Raw genomic sequence first — 15,509 nt, forward strand, 5'->3', positions numbered from 1 at the left:
AAGAGCAAGGAAGATCAAGAATTGGTCAGCACAAGGTGAAGATGAACTGCGTGGTTTTTGGTTGAAACACCTAACTGGTCTATACCCAATCATTGCCAAGCAGTTTAACAATATACTACAAGAAAGTTAAATTGAAGAGTGCCTAACATCTGGGAAAACCTACCTGGTAATGAAAGATCCAGCAAAAGGGGCAGCACAAGGCAACAACAGGCCACTTGGTACCTGCTTACTAACAATTTTTGAATTGCTAAGTGGTATGGTAGCTGAGGCAGTCCAACAGCATCCAGTTGAAAACAATCTCTTTCCACCTGAGCAGAAGGGAAACCCAGCTGATTTTCAGGTACTATGTTTTGCTATACTTTCATTTTCTATAGTATAGTTTCATATACTATAGGTTGTTATACTTTTATTAGCATACTTTAAAAATCCCATCAATTATAATTTATCAAATAAACCATAATCAGACAAATCACAATATAATATAATATCAAAATTTAATGTGAAGAAATACAGAGGAATGTTTCCCCTGACTTCCCTTTGGAGTGATACGAAAATAGCCTTTCCTCAAGCTATAAGTGATCCTCAGTTTATTTTGACCCTGTCCAAGGATAGCATTAGGACATGTAAAATCTGTTAACTTTATCGTTGTGTACATTAGAAGGAAGATAACAGTGGCAAGCAAGGAAATAAGGAAATGATTTCTTCCTCCTTCTTTGGAATCATATTAAAAGGAAAATATACCTGACTATGGTAAATAGGGACATATTTGAGCAGGAAACATACATTTTGAAATTTTCTCTGCTTCCCAATTCTGTTAATAGAGAGTTGAAAAGAAATATGTTCCATGTTTTCAAATATTTGTATTTTTCTAATATATGAATTTATCTGTTGTCATTGCTGTTGTTATGAGAAAACAGAGGCTTTCTGTGCATAGCAATCTCTGATTCAGCCCATAATTGGATTAATGTGTGAAAACATAAATTAGGATCTACAAACTACAATGGCTGGATTCATTCAAAATACTATATACATCAAACTACATTTTAGTGCAGTTTGTGAATTAATTCCTCTTTTTCAGTCACTTTGTATAAAAGCATAAATATTACTACAGCAAAATGACAACTGTCTGGTGATTCCACTGTGGAAACCTTGTCCTACTATTTTGTACACAAACAAGGGTTGTGATTTTGATATCATACAATGAATAGCCTTGTGCATATATTTTTAAAAGTAAAGTCTTATATTTTTTATTTATTTTAATAATATGATTTCATGCCTATAGAAAATTTTGTTTTGCTTACTGTTGTGGTTATTTCAAACGGCAAATTGATTTCCTCAATATTAGTTGAATATTTACCAATTGCAACTAATTTTATCCAGATTCTGCAGATTTTTTTAAAAATAGTAATAAAGTAGCACTCTTTGAATTAACATTTAAATAAAAGAAAAATATAGTTCCTCTACAAGCTCTCTAAACTGGCAGACTCTTTCATTGCTATTATCACCAATTTGATTTGTAGACAGAAGGGTTTGCTTATTGTTGGTCCCATCCTGAACCTGCAAATGTAATGCCTGGAGTCTCGTGGAAATGATCTCCCAACAGAAATTATGTGGCCAATATTACCATTGCCTTCCCTTGAGTTTAGCAACACTATTAATTACTATCTATGTATTTTAAAATATTTGCACTGCTTTTTATTTCAAAGTTTCAATATTTGACATTTTATTATTATAGTAAAACAAGAAATAAATGTAATAAAACATAACTGATATTTAAAAAAAAATACATTTAATATTTATTAAGGTTTAATCAATTTAACGGAGCGATTGGAAAATCTCTTTCAAACAGGAGCTTCTTCCTTTTAAATCAGCGTCATAGTGAACTGTTCTATATTTTGAGCACATCTTTCATCACTCATCTTTTTTCTCCAAATATAAATGAAAAGAGTAGTAATGAAGACCTGGGGGCATGATCACAATATATAGACAATGCACACAATGACTGAATTCATGAAGAAAGGTCTATGCTATTTTCAAAACTGCTGCCATTGTTTTCATATATTTCAGGAAGAACAGTGCATTTTTTAAACTTTTGAAATATATCATTATGCATACATCTCATCTATCATTGCATTTTAGAAAAGTCTGGGATCCAGTGATGAATGTTTAATTTAATTTAATTATATTGCATCATACAAGTATATCTTGAAGGATCATTAGTCACAGATGCTCAGTAACTGCCTCCTTGTAATTTATTATGGAAATCTGGGAAATGACATTAGAAGTTGAAAGCCATTTACAAGTCCATCATATATTTCTTTATCTAAAAATAAATAGGTTCCTAGGACTTCAGTTGCACTGTTAGGAGAAAAAAAAAGATGCCTATGTATTTTTCCCTTGAAGCTATTTTGCTGATTACGTATGTAAATACTACTATATATTATCAATTCCCTAACATGCTATTTGATGAGAAAATGCAACATATAATAAAAGAGCGGAGGTTTACCTACAGTATCTTTTGGATCATTTGGTAAACTGAGAAGTATTTAATTTTAAATGTTCCACTAATCTATTTAGTTTAAGATGATTTCATTTTAATCTACCAGCATCACAATCCTACAATCCAGGGAGATGTCCTATTAATACTGTAGAGGTTCAAAGGAAACACTCTGCTTCTGAACAATACAAGTAATAATTATAATCTGTGTGAGGGCAGTGATGATGATAGGAATTCAACTATGCAGTTCACAGAACAAATATTATTGTTTTTAATCAACAATATGCTAGGCTAATCCTAAGTATATATGAGTATTTATACTCATAATGATAGATTTATTGATTGTCTTTTCAGTAATAAATAAGATCTGTTTATTCTGTCTCATAGTTTAATCAACTGGTGCATTCATTTTTAAAATACTGCTATTTAGAAACTTATTTTCCCCCTACTGTTTCAATGTTATATTTTAATTAACACTTTTATGGTACATTTAATTGATTTTAGTCAAAAGCAAACCATTCAGAATTTTTAAAAGGATAATATATAACTTTTTTGAGGAAGTTTTTATATGAATGGTTATTAATACTGTTATTCCATTCCTCAAAGTATCAATGCTAAGCAGGTGCATAAAATGGTGTTTCATAATCTATTTCACAGACTTTTTAAATTTCAGTGGTCACTATTCAATATACAAGAATTCTCATAGTACTTATCTGTACCCTCATAAACATAGTGTTTCTCAACCTTGGCAGCTCTAAAATGGGAATTCTGAGAACTGTAAGATGAAAAACAATGCGAAAGCAAAAGAATGCATTAGCCTTAATAATATTATTGTATTGTATTTGTATTTGGTTTATTTGTATGCCGCCCTTCTCCAGGAGGGACTCAGGGCAGCGAACAACTCAAAGGGGAAAGGGAACATAAACAACAGTACACATAATTAAAATACACGAAAATCACACAGCCATACCAGTCGAGAGGGGAGGGGAACTCATCAACCCCAGGCCTGCCGGCACAGCCAGGTTTTGACGGCTTTCCGGAAGGCCTAGAGAGAGGTGAGGGTCCGGATCTCTGCAGGGAGTTCATTCCAAAGGGCCGGAGCTGCTACAGAGAAGGCCCTCCCCCAGGTAGTAGCCAGATGGCATTGGCTGGTGGACGGAACCCGGAGGAGGCCGACCCTGTGAGATCTGACGGGTCTTTGGGAGGTAATTGGCAGCAGGCGGTCTCTCAAGTACCCAGGTCCAATACCATGAAGGGCTTTATAAGTTACGACTAGCACTTTGAAGCGTATCCGGAGACCGATCGGTAGCCAGTGCAGCTCACGAAGGATAAAATGGGTGTACCAAGGTGCACCCACAATCGCTCGCGCGGCTGCATTCTGGATGAGTTGAAGTCTCTGAATACTCTTCAAAGGCTGCCCCATGTAGAGCGCATTGCAGTGAGCTCTAAAAAGAGTGTTGCATATTTATATCTTCCTTTTTAGACTGTTATGTCCATCTAACGGTCCCTTTATTTAGAAATTAGAAAACATTGCAAACATCTGCAAAGTTAGATTTTTTAAAAAATAATCTCTTATCCTTTTGTAGACTAAAAGCTTCTCATAGTAACATACTGCATCTTAGACATTGTTTGTCCCTTGTCCTTTGTCCTCAGCCAAAATCAATCTAATATATAGTATAGGAAGGCAATGAGGTCTAAAAGAGTGTTACAATTTTACTTGTGGAGCATTTTTATGACTGTGAAGATGTGAATACCTATATGTAAAGTCAAGGCTAAATCTCTTTCTTCAGTGTTTCACTTGCATTGTATATATTTCTGCTTTATTTCTCAAAACTCAACTATCAAAGGGAGATTTTTGCTGTGTGTGCTGCTAGAAATGAATTTGGAATTTTGCAGAAGTAGACCTGCAAATGGTGCATCTAAGTCAGAACAAAATTAGCAGAATAAAATCTTACTAGAATTTATTTTCCCATTAGTGGGAAAGAAATATTTTATAGGGAAAGTTGAAGTTAAACTGTATAAACTTTACAATAAAGATTAATTCTTTATAGACATTTTTAACGTATAAAATTTAGACAGCTTTCTAACAGGGCTAAATTATTTCCCATTTTACCTTGCACTTCTAAGAATAACTATGAAACCACAGAATTTTATTAAATCACATTGTCACTTCAGGAACATCTAGAAACAATCTTCTGTTCTTCAAAAAGACTAATTCTATTAAATGGGTCCTATTGTCTTGATGCCTTAAATAAAGATCTCCATTTATGCAAATGTGAGTGCTCTATATATTTGTTGACCTTATTGTTGATACAGATAAAAAGTACAATTATTAAAAATTATGGTTAATTTTAAAAAATTTATGCTGTAACATTCATTGAGAGACCACCTGCTGCCAATTACCTCCCACAGACCCATTAGATCTCACAGGGTTGGCCTCCTCCGGGTGCCATCTACCAGCCAATGCCACCTGGCTATTACCTGGGGGAGGGCCTTCTCTGTGGCAGCTCCGGCCCTCTGGAATGAACTCCCCACAGGGATTCGGACCCTCACCTCTCTCCAGGCCTTCCGAAAAGCCGTCAAAACCTGGCTTTGCCGGCAGGCCTGGGGGTGATGAGTTCCCTCCCCTCTCGACATGTATGGTTGTGCGACTGTTGTTTACTTTTATTATTTGTATTTTGTTTTTTATGTTCCCCTTTTTCCCCCTTGAATTGTTCGCCGCCCTGAGTCCTCCCGGAGAAGGGCGGCATACAAATAATAAAATTCTATTCTATTCTATTCTATTCTATTCTATTCTATTCTATTCTATTCTATATAAAGCCATACCTACATTATTGAGATTTATAGAAATATGATAACTATTTGGGGTGCAAATTTTTGCAGAGACTAGTAAATAAACTACAAGATTGATGAAATGGTGTTTCCACTAAACCATAATCATGATATATACTTCCTGAACCAGTAGCAGCTTCTTTCTGGAGAGCAGTTTTGTGGAAGAACAGTAGGATATACCCAATTCACATCTTGCTTGTGAATATAGATAGTGAAATGAATTCACAGTAGCAGTGTGATATGAGAGATTCTTTCTGTTTATAAAATCTGGACAATAAACATATCAGTTGATACCTGAAAACTGGAAGCAGATAGTTGAAAGCCTGAGGCAGACTGAAAAGTAATCAAAACTATCTTGCTTGAAAAATCTCCACCTACAGGTTTATATATTTCACTGGAGGGAGAAAAACACACTTTGTAATGCTTCTACTGTAATATAGGGTATTACTAATAAAAGATAAATACTGGTTTATTTGCATAAGATCTGTGTCATATGTTTCCCATTTTAATTTAATTTTCTGGAAATATGTTTCTATAATTGGTTGCTTAGTTAACATTCAAGTATTTTCTTAGTCTAAGAGGATTGCTGTAAGAACTTCCCACTAATATTTTGCTAGCTGCTGTTAGAAAAAGAATGCTTCTCTAGCTAAGATTTTTATCGGATCTAGCAGAGCTATTCTTATGCTTTGAAGGATATTTTCTTATGTATACCTGGTCGGCATTATTATATTTTGGATTTTTGGATTTCAATATACTGTAGATAAGGGCAGTCAAATATGTTGTAGTTGTTAAGATGTTATAATTCTCAGAATTTCTAGATAGCCCTATATTAGAACAGGTACTTTAGGTGAAACCCAGTTTGGTGTAGTGGTCAAAGCAACAAGCTAGAAAGGGCAGACCATCAGTTCATACCTACCTGCTTTAGATATGAAACCAACTGGATGACCTTGGATCAGTCACTCTCTCTCAGTCTAAAAAGCAGGTGATGGCAGACCACTTCTGAAATCTTGTCAAGAAAACTGCAGTGACTTGCCCAGGCAACCACCAGTAGTCAAGACTAACTCAAAAGTTCAATGTAATGTACTGTAGGTAAACATATATTTTGGGAAACATTGAAAAAGGGTCATCCAAGTAATATTAAATCAGGTAAATGCCCTAAGATACCCTACATCTCAAGAGAAAATAACACATACATTATTTTGTTAATTTCTAATGCCAACAACATTGTAGACAAGAACTATTATGCAGGTTTTAATAATGTTTAATTTGTTAAAATACACTCCATGAATATAAGAAGCCTTTAACTAGGTAGCTTTCTGTATTTTTGGAACATAAAGGTACATGTTGACCCTATTCAGATAGGAAGCATTACTGAGCCGAGGTGGCGCAGTGGTTAAATGCAGCACTGCAGGCTACTTCAGCTGACTGCAGTTCTGCAGTTCGGCTGTTCAAATCTCACCGGCTCAGGGTTGACTCAGCCTTCCATCCTTCCGAGGTGGGTAAAATGAGGACCCGGATTGTTGTTGGGGGCAATATGCTGACTCTGTAAACCGCTTAGAGAGGGCTGAAAGCCCTATGAAGCGGTATATAAGTCTAACTGCTATTGCTATTGCTATCTAAAATGTCACACATCCCAATTCAAAATGTTTGGGCAGGGTACAACTAAGCAATTGATTCAGTTTCAGATATTCAGCCCACACAAGGCATATTACATTTTAGCATGCAATGCTTATACGTATATGCTATATATACTTATATGTACTTATATACTGCTGTATATACTTACATATGGTATAAGGCTATGTTTGTTAGTTAGTTTGTTTTGTTTGTTTAATGTATTGGCTGTTCAATAAATTTGGGAGGAAGAGGAAGAAGAAGGAGGGGAAAAGCAGCAACAGCTCTACCAACTGCATGCTTTTCTGAGCTGGTAAAAGCTCTTGATTAGTGGCCTCCAAACCTAATGGAGACAAGATGGCACTAGCATCCATTTATTTTACTTCCATATTCAATAGTCAAAGTTACAGTTAGGATTAGAGTTACACAAATGAGAACTGGTCAAGTAAAGTACATGCTGCTGGATATTGTATTGGGGATGTTTAGCTCTTGTTTTATTTATTTATTAAATTTATATGCTGCCTCTCCTCACCAGTAAAGCATGGCAGAAGAATGCTTGGTTTCACCCTCAATCTCAACCCTTCTGCAGAAAGCTCACCTGTGCCTTTTCTCATGATAAACTAAGAGTAAAGTAAAACATAGTTTCTCAAAGTAAACTCAAAGGGCTGTTTAATTTGATCAGACCTTTCAAGATTTTTGACAATTGTGGAATTTAGCTACAATTTTGGCATGATCATAAAATATTCCAAATAACAAGTGCTTCAGTTGACTAAACCATAGATAAGCATTCTCAAGTGACCTTGGGTTTTACAAAAGACAAAAGTCAACTAATCTGGTCCAAAATGATAGTATGATCAGACCTAATTTCAAACTCACTCCTGATATTGATATCTGTAGATACATGTGGCAGAAAAAATATGTAAAATGTCAATATAACAGTCAGTATGATAAAAAGAAAGGAGGTCTCATTTGGTGAATACATGCATTTTTCATATAGCAAGTCCCTTGAATAGTAATATTTTTTAATAGTAAAAAACGAAACCTTGAACTGAAATGCTACTGACTAGCTGTCAGCTCCTAGTATTAAACTAGGATATAATTAAGATTACTTTCTAAATTTTTGGGAGGCAATAATCACACTTATAGGTATTTTAAAATTTTTGAATAGAAATAAAATAGAAAAGTCCATTAAAGACAAATAGCTAAAACAATATCTATGCTTAGAAATGCTTTCTGCATGGAGAGACACTAAATGTTCTTATCTCTGTGAATCACATAGCAAAATTATGACCTTCTTTCTGTTTATCTGTCATAAATGATGCCCTCCAAGCTTTAGAGAGCAATGATGCATAGCAGGAACTCTAATCAAGCAGGGATTTTCCCATATAACTTTTGTCAGATGTGTACTTGGTTTTCCTTGACAAAGATGAACAGAAAAGAAGAAAAGAAAATAAAAAAGAAAAGAGAAGAAAAAAGAAGTGCCTAGACTATGGCTTCAACATGTACATGGATGGGTTAAAAGGTAGTAATTTATGGAAGTATTTTTGAAACAGTGTGCAAAGATTATTATTGAGAAAGAGTACAAATTTCTGTAAGTACAATTTAGTTTTGTGGAAAAAAACCAACAGAATCCTTGGTTTGCATGAAATGTAGTTGGATTAAAGAATTTTTGCATTGCATCTATTTGCTTCTTTTCAATTGATCAATCATACAGATGCTTCTGAAAATTTCAGTAGACCGAAGATTAATTCTTATTAGTTCTATGACAATATTTTATTCACAAACTAAATTGAAAAATTGACTACCTTCGGCGGTGGAGTTTTGTGAAATAATGAAAATCATTATAGTCAGCATGCTTCCCAGAATATTGGTGGTGCTAGACCCAATTAACAAGAGCCCAATTTTGCAAATACTGTATATAACCATTAAAATCCATATATATCTTCATAGCAATAAAATCTCTGTGCACTAAGACCTTGAAAGTTGTAGAAGATCAAAAGTGGGGCCCCGACTGATCACTGTGAAAAACAAAATGTAGAACTGATGTGAACTTTGGACTAATCCAACAAGACTCTTCTTAAATTATAACAATATATCTTTATATTCATATTTTAAAAAATAAAAGCAAGAGTGTGTTCTCTTCTAGAATCAGTAATTTCTAATAGCGATGCTGGTTACAGTTGGGTGGTTAATCCATCTACACAGCATGACTTCTTCCCTCAAGGCTTGGGACTGAATGTAGCATTCTAATACACTCTGGCATTTTCTCTGTACCGACATGTTTTATTTTTTAGGAAATATGAAAGAAAGAAAAATCAATTAGTTCCACATTATACATTAGATAGCAAGAAATATTTAAATATGGATTTTATATACTGTATGTCATTATTAATACAAAACATTTATGTAGTTCCAAAATTGTATTGAAAGAAGTGCAAGCCATTTGTTCTTATGACTTATGAGTTACATTTGTTTTTTAGTTTCTATATCATCCTTTGTTCAAAGCAACAAAACAAATAGAATAGAATAGGATGTTGATTCAAACTCCTGCCCCATTTGATGACAAACAATTTAATAATGTGGTATCTTGCTTGCTTGAAATGGATATATCATTCATCTTAATTTTTTTAAGTACTGCTTGCATTGCAGCTCCAAATTATTTCTAGTGCAGGAAAATATATCACACACAACCCAATCCAACACCCAAATATGAATATGAGATAAATATAAAAATGCTATATACATTCTAATTGATATATGAACTAGTAAGGTGTCAAGAATCTAACAAAAACTTTTACTGGAAAAGGTTGTGGAAGAATCTTAGAGATAAAAGATAAGTGATATTCCAAAACAGCAATTGAGAATCAATATGCTTGTCGGCCACTGATAGCTCAGTGTACGTAGCTTTATGCTTGCTCATGGTAGAGTAAGGATAACAATGCCCTATATCATTCATTCATTCATTCATTCATTCATTCATTCATTCATTCATTTTTAAAAAGGTAGAAGTTTTCACTGTCAGTTATGTCCCACTCCACGGCACAATGCTCATCTCCATTTCTTGGCCGAGGGAGCTAGCATTGCCCAAAGACAATTTACATGGTCATTTACAAATGAGGCAGTGAACATATCCAATACACCTTCCCTTTTCCATACCAAGCACCCATGCCACTTTCATGGCTAAGATGGGATTTGAACTCATGGTCTTTGGTTTTCTAGCCTAGACCAAACCTTAGAGCAATATGGTGCAGTGACAACAATGTTAGTCATGGACTCTGAAGTCACTTTTATGCAGTACACATTTTTTTTTCTATTATAATGTCAGCCAAGTTGTAATCACCACAGCTTATTCCCAACCTTGTAAAATCTCTGATATCCTCCCTGGCCATGAAAATAGGATATGGTTGTCAATAGAAAGAATATTCCAAGAAGAGGCACATCTGGTCAGTTAACTATTAGCATAAGCAGATTCTCTTGGTAGATACAATAAGACAGTGTAACCCTTGGCTGCAGATGATATCCAGCTGCAGACGATATCCAGCTGCAGACATTTCAATTGTAACTGATACTCTTCTAGCTAAACATAAAATAGTTAAACAATTGTCTAAGTCTGCTAGAAACTGTATGTAGTATATACTAGGACAGATGTAAAATCACAGAAGATACATGGTGAGTATTTAAGCTGTATTCCTTGATGAAGCTACATGCTGCACATCCTCAGAAGGTCAGCCATGATTATTTCATTCTTTTCTTCCATGTATAGAGATTCATGCTCTCATGCCAGTTCAAAATATTTTCTGTTTTATTAATTGACTGCTTGATAGCTTCATAAATAAGGTGAAGAATATCTACCATCGTGTTATGTATGCATATCTTCAGTATACAAACTAATAGCCTGGGAATCTTCCATCACCAGAACCAAGTCTAAATAAGAAAATCCTTATCACTGATCTTCCCTCATTTCTGCACAAATATCCCTGCACACTTTCTGAATAGGCAGGTAGCCTTCTCACCATTCAACTTTCTTTCATGATGTCTGATAACAATCCTTACTTGACGTATTGAGAAACATATTTGGGAAACAGAAAGCAACAGAAATGCTTTCTGTCCCTGCTTATATTTCATGCTACACTGCTCCTGGCAGGGAAAATGCAGGATGAACACATGCAAAAAGCATGACAGAAATATACATGTGATACAAAATGGAATGGTTTGAAGGGATATATGGAGGAAGAAGGCCTAAAGGAAAAATAAATGTACTTTTATCCAATACAACATGAGCCTGAGCTATAGAAGCCCTTAAACCAGGCAAAAGAGAGCAAATATATCCTGCACTAGAAAGAATTATCACATCAGCAGTAATGTTCCCTGTGTGAGACAGTTTAATGGAGCAAATGACAGCAGATATTTAAGCTATATGTGGCCTGATGTGTAGAATACTAATCTGATGAAACTACAACTTTTAAAATAACCTAATGTGGTAAAGAAACATTTCAAATTAAAACTTAAAGCCATCTAACATTATTCTATGTCCAATATCATAAACACCGAAAGAAGAAATTCAGTATAGATCTACAATCACAATGATGTGAATACTGGCATCCTTCTACCTTCGCTCTCTCTTGTCTTCTATGTTTAGAAAATTGAGTTATCAAAGTACTTGGTGATCATTGATTCTGTGCTCTGATTACATTTAAAACATTTAGTAAAATATTCTTTATAAGCTGTTATATTTTATTAAGTGAAAATGGAAGAAGTAAAAAAATCAGACATTTTCCATTTTGTTAAAGAAATGAAAAGCTCTCTATAAGGAAATAAGCATTTATACATATGGGTAACAAAAAGGCACAAATAACTGATATTTGAAAGTTTTCTGCCCAACTTAAGGAAACCTTAATGTGCACTATTACTTAATGTGCAAACAATTTGCACTATTGTTTGTGCACATATAAAATGAATCCAGAAGTTTCATAATTACAAAAGATGTAAATCTTGGAGAATAAAAAGGAAGAAATATTTACTATTTCTTTTGATTTGGAATTCTGCTTTCTGTATATGGAAGAGTTTTTTTATTTATATCTGTATTGCTTGCTGTTGTTTATTATTTTAATTTATAGATTTATATTTTGTCCTTTTTCTCCAAAAACATAGGTTAGCTATGTAGAGCCGAGGTGGCGCAGTGGTTAGGGTGCAGTACTGCAGGCCACTTCAACTGACTATTATCTGCAGTTCAGCGGTTCTAATCTCACCGGCTCAAGGTTGACTCAGCCTTCCATCCTTCCGAGGTGGGTGAAATGAGGACCCAGACTGTGGGGGCGATATGCTGACTCTGTGAACCGCTTAGAGAGGGCTGAAAGCCCTATGAAGCGGTATATAAGTCTAACTGCTATTGCTACTGCTATTGCTATGTATACCATGGCTACTCAATTTATCTTTACAATAATGACAACCCTAGGAGCTTCAAAGTTAGTTGACACCTGTTTGTCTGTCTGTCTGTCTGTCTCCCTGTTTGTCTATCTATCATCTATCTATCTATCTATCTATCTATCTATCTATCTATCTATCTATCTATCTATCTATCTATCATCTATCTATCTATCTATCATCTATCTATCTATCTATTTTCAAAGCAAAAGTGTTCCTAGGTCGCTTACAAAATACTTCAAAATCATAAACAAATAATTTTAAATAAGGAGGTTATGAATATTATAACAAGTATTTAAAATAAATGTAATGGGTTTCTAATCCATTATATTTGATAACTCAGTCATAATCCTTTGACAGCACTACTTGACTCCATGAGTAAAAATAATTAACATGCAGTCCATAATCATATTTAAACAGTACATTATAAATAACAGCAATGAAAGCAATTTTAAAGGCACCATTATAGTATATTAACATAATATGTACCTTACAATAACCTGAGGTAATAAAATATCTGCCTAGCACTAAAAATATATATCAAAATATTTGTTATTTCTTTGACACTTAACCCTATTTTTTAAGGTTTATTCTTAGGAAACAGTCATCTTACATATGTAGGATAAGTAGGGGCAACCATTACACAGGTTTGAAAGATGATCTTAAAGCTGAAGTAGCAACATAGAGACATAAGACCCAAACAGTTGAAAAATTAAAAAAAGTAGTTGTCACACATGGTCTTCATTCTTCAAACACTGAAACCTCAGCACACATTTCATTGTCATTATTTAAAGGAAATGGTGAATAGGGATAAATTTTCAGTGTTCTTGTAATTATTATTTTTTAATTATACATCTCACCATGCACAAATATAAAAAAGGGAAATAATGTACAAGTTCAGATGTGAAGATTATTTCAGCTATTGAATTTTTAGCAGTACTTAAGTGACATTAAAGCAAGCATGAAAAACTAATTACCCTGATTATAGTCAGATCTAATATGGTCCTTTATGACTATCCTATACATTACAACTAATATCTCCCTACACTGCTATTTCTTTCAAGTGATTACTATCTTTTTTGAAATCCAATCTGGATTCTAAAACTGTAGCTCTTAGTTAGATTGCTGTAGAACAGACAGGGATGTTATCTAGGCAGTTAGGTTCAATTCATGTAAAGAAATTGTTATAAAAAGTTAGTTTTATAAGATTTAAGTACCGCAGTCAGAGAAGTTGAGCAGGAAACACAAGCTTGACATCACACCAACCAGCTAACACTGACAACACATCCTTCCCCAATACAATAAAATGCAAAGTAGTTGCTGGTTTACCATGGCAATTGGGATCAGAATGCCTGTTAATGGTAACTCCAGTATTCCTGGTTGCTATTGTAACCTCAGCACTACATGCATCGTTAAGCAAGTGATCTCACATGACTGCAATGTGGGAAGAGGTAGGAATCCAGTGAAACAGGCTGAGGAATAAAAGTTATAAGCGGGCAGGTGGGTAGGTGAGCACCAAAGGCATCACAAGTTGGTGGGTGAATGTGTGTGGGGGAAAGTGACTTGCAACCTCCTGCTGGCTTCCCCATTGTCTTTCCTTGTAGGAAGCTAGCAACTAAAAGAACTGGTTGTAAATCCTTCTCATTCAGCACCTTTGCAACTTTGGGCAATCCCTGAACAAATGGTCATAACCCAAAGACTGTAATAGCTTCCATTTTCATTTGGAGGTATGGTTTTAGCTGGAAATGCTTCTTGCTTCTTGCTTCCTTGTTCACCCGAATCTCTGTGATGTGAAACACACTGGACTTAAATGGGATTTTATTCTTCCATTTAAGTCCAGTGTAGTCCAATAATCAGAATTGTGGGTACAATGGGATTGAATGGGGAGGGTGAAGGACTAAACATGCAGGAAAGTAAAATGGAAGTGAGAAGGTGTGAGTATCAGAAACAGAGGTCCCTACCGGTTTGGACCGGTTCAGCCGAACCAATAGTAACTTTGGGGCCTGAGTTGCTGGCTGGCAGTGACACAGGCCTGCTACACCCCCAAACTGGTTCTCCTATGGTGCCGCCATCTTGATTTTCAATTCTGCGCATGCACAGAACAATTTTCATTACAGAAATGTATTTTTCCCTTTCAATCATTTTGTGCATGCACAGACGTTTTTAGATGCAAATGTGCATGCACCTAGCGTGCGTTTGGCATGTGCGCGAGTGAAGTGAGCAAACTTTTTTGTGCACCAAACCAGTGTAATACTGGCAGCAACCCACATCTGGTCAGAACCTCCAATGATAGAGATAAATCTCTTGCTCTCCCACAATCAGGTTTATGTTTTTCCGTGAATAAGTTGCATGACATATCATAGGACACTTTGAAAAAGAATTATTATAGATGTATTTTTGCCTAATTTAATGGGATGCTTGGGAATAAGCTTGTGCAGCACAAATTTGATTTGAAAAAATGGCCAAAAGGAATACCTGTTTGCAACTCTATACAACAGCTGGGGCTGATGACAATTTAACACCCAAATAACTAGATATTTCTTTTAAATTGGAGATTAAACTCAGAACTAATTTTACTAGAGATCCTGCATGCATACAAGTACAGCTATGAACTAAGCTCATTTTTTTTATCTCTGCTGATTACCGCATCTGTTACAGAGTTAGTCTTTCATTTATTTTTACATCCATCTGGCTGGCATTTGTAAGTATAATCTGCTAAAGCTTTCAGTAAGAAGTTTATAAGATTTGCTCTCCTCCTTAATCAAGTTATTTCTCCGCATGTAACAGCAAGCCACCAAATATTTTATAACACCTATCAATAAAACCCATTTTATACCATGTACATCACATATCCTGCAATTTCAATAATTTTCTGTGGAATCCTCAGTATCTTAGTATGGAGTTTAAAAGAGTTCTAATCATCTAAAGGACTTCAGGGTGAACAACTTTTGGCTTCTTTTAGTGCCATGAAATAAATTAGAGTCTAATTTATTTTGATTTGATTCTTCCCATATGTTTCCTTATCATTATTCTACTGATTTACCTAAATTTTCATTGTCCTTAACTTTTCAAGACACCAGAGTCTATGCATTGCATCCAAGTAGACTACTCAACCAACTAGGCCATATATCAAATTGCAAAC

The 15,509-nt window shown here is 34.9% G+C and overlaps 1 protein-coding gene across 1 annotated transcript in view; it reads left to right on the plus strand.

The window, feature by feature from the left end:
- Positions 1-214: 214 nt before the first annotated feature.
- GLRA3 (glycine receptor alpha 3) overlaps positions 215-15,509 on the plus strand; it is an 81,202-nt gene continuing 65,907 nt past the window's right edge. The window contains exon 1 of the mRNA XM_087724570.1: positions 215-340. The gene's annotated coding sequence lies outside the window, so the exon portion shown is untranslated. The remainder of the gene's footprint in view (positions 341-15,509) is intronic.

Source organism: Thamnophis sirtalis, unplaced genomic scaffold, assembly GCF_051295495.1.
Source record: "Thamnophis sirtalis isolate CommonGarterSnake01/CBP01778 unplaced genomic scaffold, rThaSir2_p1.2 scaffold_10, whole genome shotgun sequence".
In the NCBI taxonomy this organism is placed as follows: domain Eukaryota; kingdom Metazoa; phylum Chordata; class Lepidosauria; order Squamata; family Natricidae; genus Thamnophis; species Thamnophis sirtalis.